Source organism: Papaver somniferum, chromosome 3, assembly GCF_003573695.1.
Source record: "Papaver somniferum cultivar HN1 chromosome 3, ASM357369v1, whole genome shotgun sequence".
In the NCBI taxonomy this organism is placed as follows: Eukaryota; Viridiplantae; Streptophyta; class Magnoliopsida; order Ranunculales; family Papaveraceae; genus Papaver; species Papaver somniferum.
The window spans coordinates 177,165,250-177,176,712 of record NC_039360.1 but is presented as its reverse complement, the minus strand read 5'-3'; the positions used below and the strand labels follow the sequence as shown (position 1 = coordinate 177,176,712).

Genomic DNA, 11,463 nt, shown 5'->3' with positions numbered 1-11,463 from the left:
TCTATTCTTAATAGCACTGAGCGATATTAAGAATATAGCTTTAATCCGTAGATTTGAGATGAGCTGTTGAAAATCTAACGGTTGAGAAAAAAATTATATTCTTAATAGCACAAGGTTGCGCTATTCTTAATAGCTCTACTTAGTACTATTAAGAATAGCACTTAGCGCTATTAAGAATAACGTTTCTATTATTCCACCAATACACTTGCACTTCCATGTACAATTCCAAGTGCTGAGGTGGCGTGGAAGATGGAAGATTGATGGATTCCACCATAAGACCTGCTCTAAGAAATAAGACGGAGAAAAACAGTAATAAAGATAAGCGCTGCACGATGCTCTCTCTATTTCGTGCTCATTTGAAACGGTAACTATCTGTGCAGTCGTACGTCTTGCTGGAATCTTAATTCCACCATGCCACCCTCTGCTGCAACAGAAACTTCAGCAAAAGTTTAGTAAACTAAGGTGCATATGGTACCATTCTAAGTTTTTCTAGGCCATCTTTGTCTCAATATTTTCAATAAATCCAACGACATATATAAAATCGCGTATCTATGATTTGGTGATTTTAAAACAAATGGCCATGATTAATGAATACCTTGTACCGGCACAAGTTAAATTCTCGTGAATGCGATGTACTGTGTAATGTTATAAAAAGTTTGTTTTTCCCAGAATTCCCTTCACAGCTCTGTAGTCTGTACTGTTAAGTTCTTTCCCTGAGAGAGAGAGAGAGAGAGGGAAATATTGGAGGTGAAGAGAAGAAGCTACAGATTAAGAAGAGGTTTTCAATTCTGAAAGGTAAAATTGTTCTTCTCTTTACAACTTCTCCACTCATTTAAGTTGTGATTCTCGTTTTGTTTTGTTCTCTTTCTTAGATAGATTGGATTTTTATATCAAGTGTTTGAGTTTTTTAAGCTATTTTCAGTTTCTACGATGTTTCAGTACCGTTAGCTTAATCGGAGAGATTTATGAGGTTTTCAAGTGTGTTTTTGGTTTTGTTAGCTTGGGTCAGAGAGTTTTTTGAGATTTTCAAGTGGGTTTTTGTTTTTAGTTTGGGTCACAGAGATATTTGAGGGTTTGATGTGTTTTTTTGGTTTTGTTAGCTAGGTCACAGAGATTTTTGAGAGTTTGAAGTGCTTTTTTTTTTCTTTTTTTTTTTCCTTTTTCTTTTGCTCGCTGTGAATGGATTTTAACTTGTTTTTGATTTTAGTTCATAAGAAATCTTGTTATAAGTACTTCTGTCAAAAAATTTTTGATGTTGTGTTATTCTTAGTTGATTTCTTCATTTATACTTCGATTTCTGTTGATTTAGTCCATTTGTTTGGTGAAATTTTGGCTTTAGATGTTGTTTAGCTAGGTTTCAAGGTCCTTTTCCTGCTATATATTTAGTTTCCTTCTTTGATTTTACTTTTTGTTGAGGATCCTTCTTTCATATATTTAGTTTCATGGGTATGTGATTTGAGCTTGTATGAGTTGTTCATGTATGAAGAAAAATTAGTATCCATGAAATGGTGATAACTTTAGTGGGATGCTTCATATTTGTAACTCATTTTTATGGGTCTGAGTCTGAAAATTTGTTGGGCTTACACATTTTGTAGTATAAATTCTGGTCTGTTATATATTTCTGATCATTCAAAATTGTGATCCCAATTGTCTTAACAGATGTTGCGTGGTTGGTTGCCTGAAAGTTTATCTGGTCTATTCAAGTCCTATGAAGCTGCAAATGGTTACCAGTTTGAATACCCCCAGAAAAAATTGGGAGCTGGTTTGATTCTGCGAGCTCTTGGTATGATTTTGATACCCGTATATATGGTTTACCTTCTTCTTCTTGATATGCATGTCTTGCCTGCTATAGCTTTTGGGGTTAGCATTACTGGGTTCTTCAATGTTTTCGGCTTTTTTTGTGTGGTTCCTGCGATAGAGTATATCTTCAATACCAAAGTTTCAAGGCACAAAAAGATAATCCGTTACTTGGTGGAGTATGGGATCTTATTCATTGGCCTAGGCGAGTCTCATATGATTTTCACTGCCATAACCATAGTAATGAGTCTGGTATGTTATATTGGTGGATTCTTTCTTAGGGACCCTACAGGCTTTACCAAAGGAGCAGTCAATGGTTTTATTGATCTATTGTTGGTCGAATGGTTCTACATAGAATTTTGTTGGCTCAACATTGTTGCTACTATTGTAGCATGTGGTTTGTGTTTCTTTGCTCGTTTTACAGAAGAAAAACTAAGAGAACACTGAAGTTGCTGGTTTGTTGGAAATGTTGTTCTTTGGAAGAATTTGGGATTAGAGGTAAAAGATGTGAATGAGTGTGTTAGTGCTTAGTAGGATAGTTAACTAAGAATTTGGTTATTTCAGTTTAGCTTTTGATGTAGTAGTTAAAATGTAAGGGATTCAGATAGTATTAAGCTTTTCATTGAAGTATCTATTGAACTTTATTATCAATCAATCAACATATTTATTAGTATTAAGTTTCCATTGAAGTATTCTTATTGAAAAAAGACTTTTGAATATACTAGAAATTAGAATTGGATTTCAATATTGTTACGATGCTGGAAAAATCATGGCTCATTCTTCCGCCTCAACCATAACATTTGCCTAGAATAAAAGGCCACCAAATTCAAAATTTAGTTTGGAATCAAGACTTAAAAACAAGAATCTAAACTCATGTTATAATCCAAGTCTGATTGTTAGATGCATCGCATTTCATTTTTCCCTGCCTTTGCTATATATTACCTAATAGCAAAAATTAACTAAGCTTTAGCAGTCGCACTGTGTATATATGCTCTATAAAACAACCATTCCATTCATACCTACCAGCAGAATTTTAACTTTCAAAGCACAGTAATGACAACAACTTACTAGCAGATTTCCATTTGCAAATCACATTGTTCGGCAATATCTAAAGACTTAAAGGACTAGACAAATAAAGCTCCCATGTTGAACGGTGAGGAAACCCTCGCTTCTTGTTGGCCGTAATAAGTTTCTTTTTATTTTTGTGAAACGAGCGTTTTGGTGAGGACACTTGGCAACGTATGATTGGTTTAAATTTAAAAAGAATAGGAAAAAATTAAAAAAGGAAACCAAATTCAATTTGGAATTCATGACGTGACAATATTTAGGTGAGGATACTTGGCGACGTATAATTGGTTTAAAAATTACAAACTTAAAAGGAAAACCTAACTCACCATATTTGAAATTTTATGGAAGTTCAAATTCAATTTGGAAACCGAGTAACTACTATATTAGGATTCTTTTTTTCCAAATTAATATATAAAAGGGGAAAAAATCCACATATTTTGTGCAAAAATAAAAGGAAAAATAAATAAAATCTGCACATATTTTCCACCTATTTAATGTATTTGCCTCGTCACACCAAATAAAAAATACATCTTCGCCCCGAGCACACCAAATGAAAAATGCATCGCCACGGGGTGGAGTGATGCCCCGCGCACGCCAAATCAAAAATGCATTGAATGGGTCGGGGTGAAGCCCCGCGTACACTAAGTTATAAAATCTGCACATATTCTCCACATATTTAATGTATTTGCCCCGCCACATTGTAGATGGGGAAAAACGATTTGCTGGTTTTTACGGAATTAAGGAGACGACCGTACGGAGGAGACTCCTTGAACCGAGCGAAATGCTTAACCTCACACAGATGCATTGAAAGAAGGGAGTGCTTTAAGTTCGAGAGATCAATCTGTAGGACTCCGGCCTAAACCAAGACAAGGCCGTTCCAGAGTAATTCGGTCACAAGAGAGGATGGGTCGATCTGTATGAGGGAAGCTGAGAAATGTGTGAGATCAATGGTGATCGAAGATTGTAGGCGTGTTGTGTATTCTGCGTAAAGAAATAAGATAAGCTCTGATTAATTGAATTTGCTCTGTTGAGAGTAATTGCTTAGACGTTCAGTTGTTAATCTCGTGTTGTCTGTTTGACGAAAGATTGTCCTTTTTTCAATCATGATTCAGAGACTTATTTATATTGCTAGAATTGTAAACACCTTGATCTCATGAAATGTGTGAGATCAATGGTGATCGAAGATTGTAGGCGTGTTGTGTATTCTGCGTAAAGAAATAAGATAAGCTCTGATTGATTGAATTTGCTCTGTTGAGAGTAATTGCTCAGACGTTTAGTTGTTAATCTCGTGGTGTCTGTTTGACGAAAGATTGTCCTTTTTTCAATCATGATTCAGAGACTTATTTATATTGCTAGAATTGTAAACACCTTGATCTCATGAAGTGTGACAGTTGTTGGAGTCAAAGAGTGGGGAAGTGGAAATCGTGTTAAAACCAGTTGCTCATCGTGCAGAGACTTGGTTGATTTCTACCCACTACTTTGTTAACTCCTTCTACTGATTGCACGACTCGCTCACATTCTCATAGTATGTGTGAACACACGTGTCGTAGACCGCCAGACCAAAACCCTAGTTAATATCCCCCCATGTAACACGATTGATGTCTCGTGATTGTAGAATCTGCAAGGCAGACGTGTATTTAGTTAGTCAGTTGCTGACTTCATGGGACGATGAGTCCTTGTATTGCTGAGTCGAACGTGATTTACAAATGTTCTGAGACTCATGAATTGAACGTGTCTGTTGAGGCAAAAGTATAATTGTCGAATAAATGTTGATAGTTAAGGTGAGCAAATATTGCTCATTCGATGGATCGTTGAATATTGATAGTTGAACCAATATTCCTTAGTCTGAGCAAATATTGCTCATTTGAGCAAATGTTGATGAATTATTGGTAGCATGACCAAATAAAATATTATTTTAAGATACTGGCAACTGAACCGAGTATAATTAATGAAATGTTGATCATGAGATCGTCGTAAAATTATTAGCGTTCGAATCTGGAATCATGAACCTTGGACTTAAAACCCTAATTCGATCAATTGATGGTTTATTGAAAATTAACCACGAAGTGAAGGAGGGACCGGCTACATGGGATGATGGGTCGACCATGTAGCGCCCAGATGCTCGAGTGAGCAAATACCAAAGTCTCTTGAAGACCAGTTGGAGAAAGGATGATTAAATGCTGGTTCAATCATTTAAAATAATGCTCCTCTGAGCCTTAGGTGATAAAACCTAATTAATTATGAAAAGATGAAGGACCGACCAAGGGGTCATGAAACTGGCCCTAGTTGGTCACGGGATCGACTGACGATGTTTTATGAAATTCCAAAATTAGTTGGAAGCATTTGAACCTAATGTGAACAAATTAGGTCAAATGATGAAAGTATGTGGGACCGGCCTCTTACAAGCCAAAGAGCCAACCTTGGTCGGTCAAGGTAATATGCTCACGTCGCCAAAGTGTCTGTGTCTCAGTCCTGAGAATTTTGATGTTTTCTGATGTGCGTTTGAGCAACATTTTGAGAAAATATGAAGAAACCAAGGATTTTGCTGAAACTGAGGAAAACTTCATAAGATGAAGAAAATAATAATAATAAATTAAGGAATCATGAAATGTGGGACCGACTATGGCCAAGGCATGGCCGTCCGGCCAAAGAGCCCAGTCCCGTTGCACTTTTCCTAATTTTATATTATTTTTCATGATTTTAGGGAAATATCATGAAATCAAGGAGTTTCCTTGAAGTGAAGGAGTTTCCTTGAGATGAAGGAAACAAATAATATTAATAATAATAAAATAAGGGTGTGTGGGACCAGCTTATGCATGGTCGGCTGGCTAGGGCCCGGTCCCGTGAGCTTTCCCTAATTTTATGTATTATTTCATGATTTGAAGAAATTTTCATAATTTGAAGGAAATATCATGAAATCAAGGAATTTCATGGAATGAAGGAAACATGAAAAATAATAATAATAAAATAAGGAGCGTGTGGGACCGGCTAGGGCATGACCGGACGGCTAGGGATCGGTCCCACGAGTTTCCCTAATTTTATATTATTTTTCATGATTTGAAGGAAATATCATGAAATTAAGGAGTTTTCATGAGATGAGGGGATATAATAATAAAATAATGAGGAATCATGAGGTGTGGGACCGGCCACGACTAGGGCACAGCCGACCGGCTAGTAGACACGGTCCCACGACACCTTTCCCAATTTTATATTACTTCCTTGATATGAAGGAAACACCATGAAACTGAGGAGTTTCCTTAAAACGAAAGATATTTGCTCAAATGAAGGGATTTTCTTGAGATCAAGGAAAATAATAAAAAATGATAAAATATAGAATTGGGCGTGGGACTGGCCACGACACGACCGGCCGTCCGGTGGGCTCAGTCCCCCAGCGCCTTGATTAATATTTTATTATTTATTATTTTGTTCCTATTTTGCATAGGTTCATCGTTTCTTCGTATTTTGGAATGCTCGTTCGTGCATCCAGGTGCTCGTTAGTGTATTATTGTTGAGTACACTTGCACCATTTTAGTCGGGGCTTACTCGATAGTTGCTCAGATGCCCGTGTGTTGAATATTTATTACTAACCCATGGAATTCTGCTGGGAAGAACCATGAATTGAAGTAACGAAATATTATGAAAAACGTAGAATATTTTCAAGGGATTCAGTTAATGAATCTAATGATTTAGGAATAATTAATTGATGGTTCTATACTAGTACGATCGTCTAGGAGCATTAACTATTCAGGAATTGAGCGACATGAGCTTGCTGAAGCGTTATATTTCTTTTATCTAGTCAGGGAAAACGTTGTTACATCCTGAAGACGTTATTGCTCTATACTAGCAGACAAGCTGTCTAGGAGCCGTCCAATCTTTCGATTCTATATAGAAGTAATTACTTAAATTGCTCAGTATTCATGAGATATGCCGTTGCCTCAGCTAAGAGACTACATATCTACATACACTCTGAGAGACAATATTCTCAGTCAGAGATTCTTGTGGCATGAGCTTTCATGCTTCGATGAGAGACATGAGCCTCAATCTCATCTGATTGCTGGATCAGGAGCACATATAATTATAGTTTTACGATTATAGCCCTTGTCGAAAATCCACCATCTACATTAAGTCCCTTGCTTAGTGAGGGACAGTCATGTTCCTCAGTCAGCACTGGATGGTGATTTTCCAGTACTGAACGAATAATTGAACTTAGTCATAAGATATGATGTTACCGGTTTTTCGATTGCGCGAGCGAACCACGACTTGAACGAAGATCCCAGTGGCATGATAGAGCATCACCTAATGAGCATAAATTGGTGTAGAACCGCTAATTTGATGACGGGACCTTGGTCGGTTTAGGATTCACGGGTCGGGCCCAATAATTTGAGTACGAATTTTTAAGAGATTCTTAATCTCTACCTTGGCTCATCTTCCAGAACTCAAATCTCATATTCAAGAACTCGAATGTTGCTTCAGCTTTGCTATGAGTATCGCCTGTTGCCTTCTCCAGGCACCTATTATACTGTCCAAAACCCTCATTGCCTCGTCGCTGACAAGTATCTATCAACTCTGCTGGGGTTTTTGAACCATCTTCAAGGCAAAAGGCGAAACTCTTTTGATAAACTGTTTCAATTGCCCAAAAGGCTGTGATAGCAACCGTGTATTCTATTTTGGCGCTCATGAAACTTTCAAGAAACCTGGCGGATCAAACAAACAAAATTAAAATTTCCAAACTATTGCAATTAAAATGTTTCCCAACTACAAAGATATTTGATAATGTCTTTAAAGTACCTGAAGTAGTTCTAGTTTGTCTTTAGAGGAGCAATGCCATGGAGGCATGGAGTATAACATCCCACTCAGCGAAGTGATACCGCCTAATACAATTTCCATATCACCATCCTTATTGTCCGAAGCCTTATTACTTGACTTCTGCAGCACATTCGCCACGAACAACTAAAAGTTTCTGATAAATATGTAATCTTGCCCCTGGCTGCAATTTCGCTGCAATTTTTACTTGTTAGTAACAATTACTGGCTAGGTCAAATGCTAAAGAGACTTTTCTACAAATCCAAATCCCTCAAATAGCAACCGTCTTTCTAATCTCTCTCCACAACTATCTCATTCAAGAGCTTCGTACAGTAAATCCCAAGGAAAAGCCACTAAAGCTAGGATTATGCTCATCGGAAATTTCCATCCAGTCCCAGTGTATTTAACGTTTATATGCCATTGTAGTATCAGATCTATTAACCCGAGAACAAGACCAAAACAAAAGTATACAAAGCATAGAAAGCAAACGGAATCACTAGTTCATACAAAGAAATTTAGCAAGCCGGCCTTTTTGTGTGGTATTAGGACGCTATTCCCATGACACTTCATGGTGGAAGATATTGGTGGACATGAGCGGGGATAGCTAGCATTTTCGGAAATCTAGTACTTAGCTTATGTCTCTGGCATTAGCTGACAGTAAAGTTGTACACTCGAAAGACAGGCAGATTAGTATTCATTAAGGCTCCAATCAGAAACACATAATTAAGGGTCTAATCAGAAAGATTATTATTCGTTCATTGGATAAGTTAAATTGGAACCAATCAAAACACTACTGAAAACCCCCATCAAGATATTCGATAAACAAGTAAAATGGGAGTAAAGAGGGTATTACAAGCCATTGTTTGTAAGATTTTCATTGTCTTTTATCGGTTACAACTAAACTATAATGGTGTCACAATAAGAAGAAACACTGTCAAGTGTCAACGGCATTTGGCCGCTTACACGTTTAGCTAAACATTCCATTTGTCAAAGTCAATAGCTGAGACAAACAAAGTGCACCCCTGATATACCGGGTGCACATTCCTGCCTCCTTGTACGTGACAAAAATCAATATATGGTCTTGGATTTTTGGGAGAAAATTAATTAATTATTAATATGATTTTCCTCGTGGTTAAAAGCCGAATCAATTTCTTTCCTTAGAATTTTTGGTCCCACCAAAATATATTCAGCTAATAGGATCCTGCTGCTTATTCACACCACCAATATTTTGTCCAATAACACCGCCGAGAATACTTGGTATTCAATCCGAAAACGCTAATTCGTGCCCAACTTTTCTTTCACAGCCTTCTTGCTTTCTCCTAAAACCCTAATCATCTTCCCTACATTCTCCCGCGTTCTCTTCTACCACCCTATCATGGATCGTCCGTGGTTTCTATATTTCTTCAATTCGTCTTCTAACTGGTGCGTATACTTTTCTATATTTTCTTTTGATTATTCCGGTTTTGAATTTTCGGATCCTGATACAAATTTTTTTGATTACTTTTTAAACAGTTTAATGGGTCGCTTCAGGAAGAAGTCAGTTAACTGGACAAGAATATGAGAAAACAAGGTTCAAACCAGAAGATTGTGATAATCACAGGTAGTTTAGGGTTTTTGATTTTGATTTTTTTTGGTGGCTTTGAAATTTTAGGGTTTTTTTTGTGACGTAGGAATAGTAGGATTAGTATTTGGTTAGATGTTTTAGCCCCAAGAACTGTAATATTCTTTGTATCATCTCATGGTTTTGTTGAATAATTTTAATTATTTGGCACAATTCAAGGATGAACATGAATAACCAGTTGTAATATAGTTCATAAATTCATAAAAGACAAATTTAACCAATTGTAATGGCATCCCTGTAAGTTCATTTTAAAATTATGTGTTCAATAGCCTACCTTTAATTGGTTGGAGTCTAATAATTTCAATAATTGGTGCAGGAATTTAATATTAGATGCCATTAGCATCCCTGTAATAGCAAGTATTGGAGCGGGTTAGCGAGAATATTTTTCAGTGGTTTTTAAGAAAACTAATGCTTCAGCTGCCCTTTCTGCGTGAGTATCTCACAGGAAGGAGGTAACTCTTAACAACTAAAAACTTTAAGATCTAAAAATGTTTTATTTTATGCAGCTTCATTGAAGATCTCTTAATTTTGTGTTTTTCAGTGTTTTTAAGATCATTGGAGTTGTTTCAAGTGAAAATGAACTGTTGGAGTGTGCAGAGGTTGAGCATATACAAGTTAGAATAAGAAGGTGATAGGGAAATGCAAAGTCACGGCATAGCACTATGCTTGATTTTTTTAAACAACGTTTTATCTATTCCTCAAATAGGTTCACCTGCACCAAGCCCAGTATTGGGCATAGACATAATGGGAATGGAAATACAACTTCAGAAGTTGTGGCATGGAAACTTCAAACTCATATATGATGTTCACCTTAGGAAAACTTTCTCAGTATGTCAACTGAAGAATAATATGTAGGCACTTGCACCCATCCATTATTTTGCTGCCAGCTTAGATTGTGGAACACTTAAACTTATAATAGGCTCTAGCTATTGCTGATTGGTAACAAAGCATTAAAGTAAGCCTGAGTTGGAGATACTACAAGAGAAGGTTGATGAGTTCCTAGGAACACATAAGAAACAGGAGGAAAAGGTGCTTTCCAGCAAATGGAAGGCGGCACCAGTAAATATTCATGCTTTGCAGCACGTGTTAGTGGTAATATGTAACACCCATGAAAATTTTCATCTTTGAAGTCTATACATTGGTGCTCTCTGTAGATATTATAGTATAAGTTTGTAGTGTTATGTTGGTCGGTTGGTTCCCAACTAAGAAACTTTATAGTGGATACGTTTAAGTGGGCTGCTAGATCACTTTGTCTTATCATATTCTTTGTTATTGTGTGTAGGAAACTAAAGACGGTCTGAAACTTTTGAAGACAGCAATAGCGAAAGCAGGATCCACCGGCTAAGTACATCTTGATGGTCTTAATTAACAACCTATTTATTCCAATACTGCTTCATTATCAACATTGTTGCGTTCAAGTGTATTCTTAATAGTTAACTGCTTTGCTTTTGTGTAGATGTTAATTGGGTTGGATGTTGCTGCCTCAGAGCTTTAAGTTAAGAAGGTGAACACCCACAATATGAATTTCGAGATAAAAAAATTAGCCCTCACGAGCTTTCATGTCTGTATGAATTGATATGACGGCACATGCATTATTTATCGCGATAATCAAAAGCGGTAATACTTCAGAGAAGTAAACTTTTGAGAAAATTTTGAAGTTAAAGTTTTTTGCTTAAAAGAAGCTAAATAGTTAGAGTTGAAAACAAAATGAAAATAAGATGTAACCACCAAATTGAGGTGCTAAAATAGATGTTAGTCTTATACAAAAGGAGTTCTTGATGTGGTAATTCTAATGCACGTTTTTCTTTTGTTTGATCTTTTATGATGGTGGTGCACTGGTGCTGTACTTGATCCAGTGTTAGGGTCGTCTTTATTGGTCCCATTTCATGTGTCGACACCGACACACCATATTGCGGGTTGCTGTCTATGTAGTTTAATGAATTTATTTTTACTCTATCTCAAACTTTAGTTTTCTTTGTTTGCTGGTATGGCAGCTCACTTGATTTGTGGCCTGGACCAGGGACTTGATATGCTGATTGCATGTTTATTTATCTCAAATGAAAATTTGAAGTTCTCAGTGGCTCCATGCCTCCACCCCCTTAAGCTTATGCCTCAGGGATTGAAGTAAATTCTCTTCATGTTATCCCTTTATAGTTTATGCTTATGAATCACAG

The 11,463-nt window shown here is 36.8% G+C and overlaps 2 long non-coding RNA genes across 5 annotated transcripts; both read left to right on the top strand.

The window, feature by feature from the left end:
• The first annotated feature begins 655 nt into the window (after window positions 1–655).
• On the top strand, window positions 656–2,470 carry LOC113361927. The gene is made up of 2 exons (XR_003365415.1): window positions 656–795; window positions 1,660–2,470. It is a non-coding gene; the product is annotated as an uncharacterized LOC113361927 (long non-coding RNA).
• Window positions 2,471–8,916: 6,446 nt separating this feature from the next.
• LOC113358117 lies at window positions 8,917–11,252 on the top strand. 4 transcript variants are annotated; one of them, XR_003364217.1, is made up of 6 exons: window positions 8,917–9,090; window positions 9,181–9,268; window positions 9,606–9,741; window positions 9,831–9,917; window positions 10,572–10,647; window positions 10,746–11,252. It is a non-coding gene; the product is annotated as an uncharacterized LOC113358117 (long non-coding RNA). The 4 variants fall into 4 exon arrangements; XR_003364216.1 differs by having other exon boundaries at window positions 9,831–10,381; window positions 10,572–10,634; XR_003364215.1 differs by having other exon boundaries at window positions 9,831–10,381.
• The last annotated feature ends 211 nt before the right edge of the window (window positions 11,253–11,463 follow it).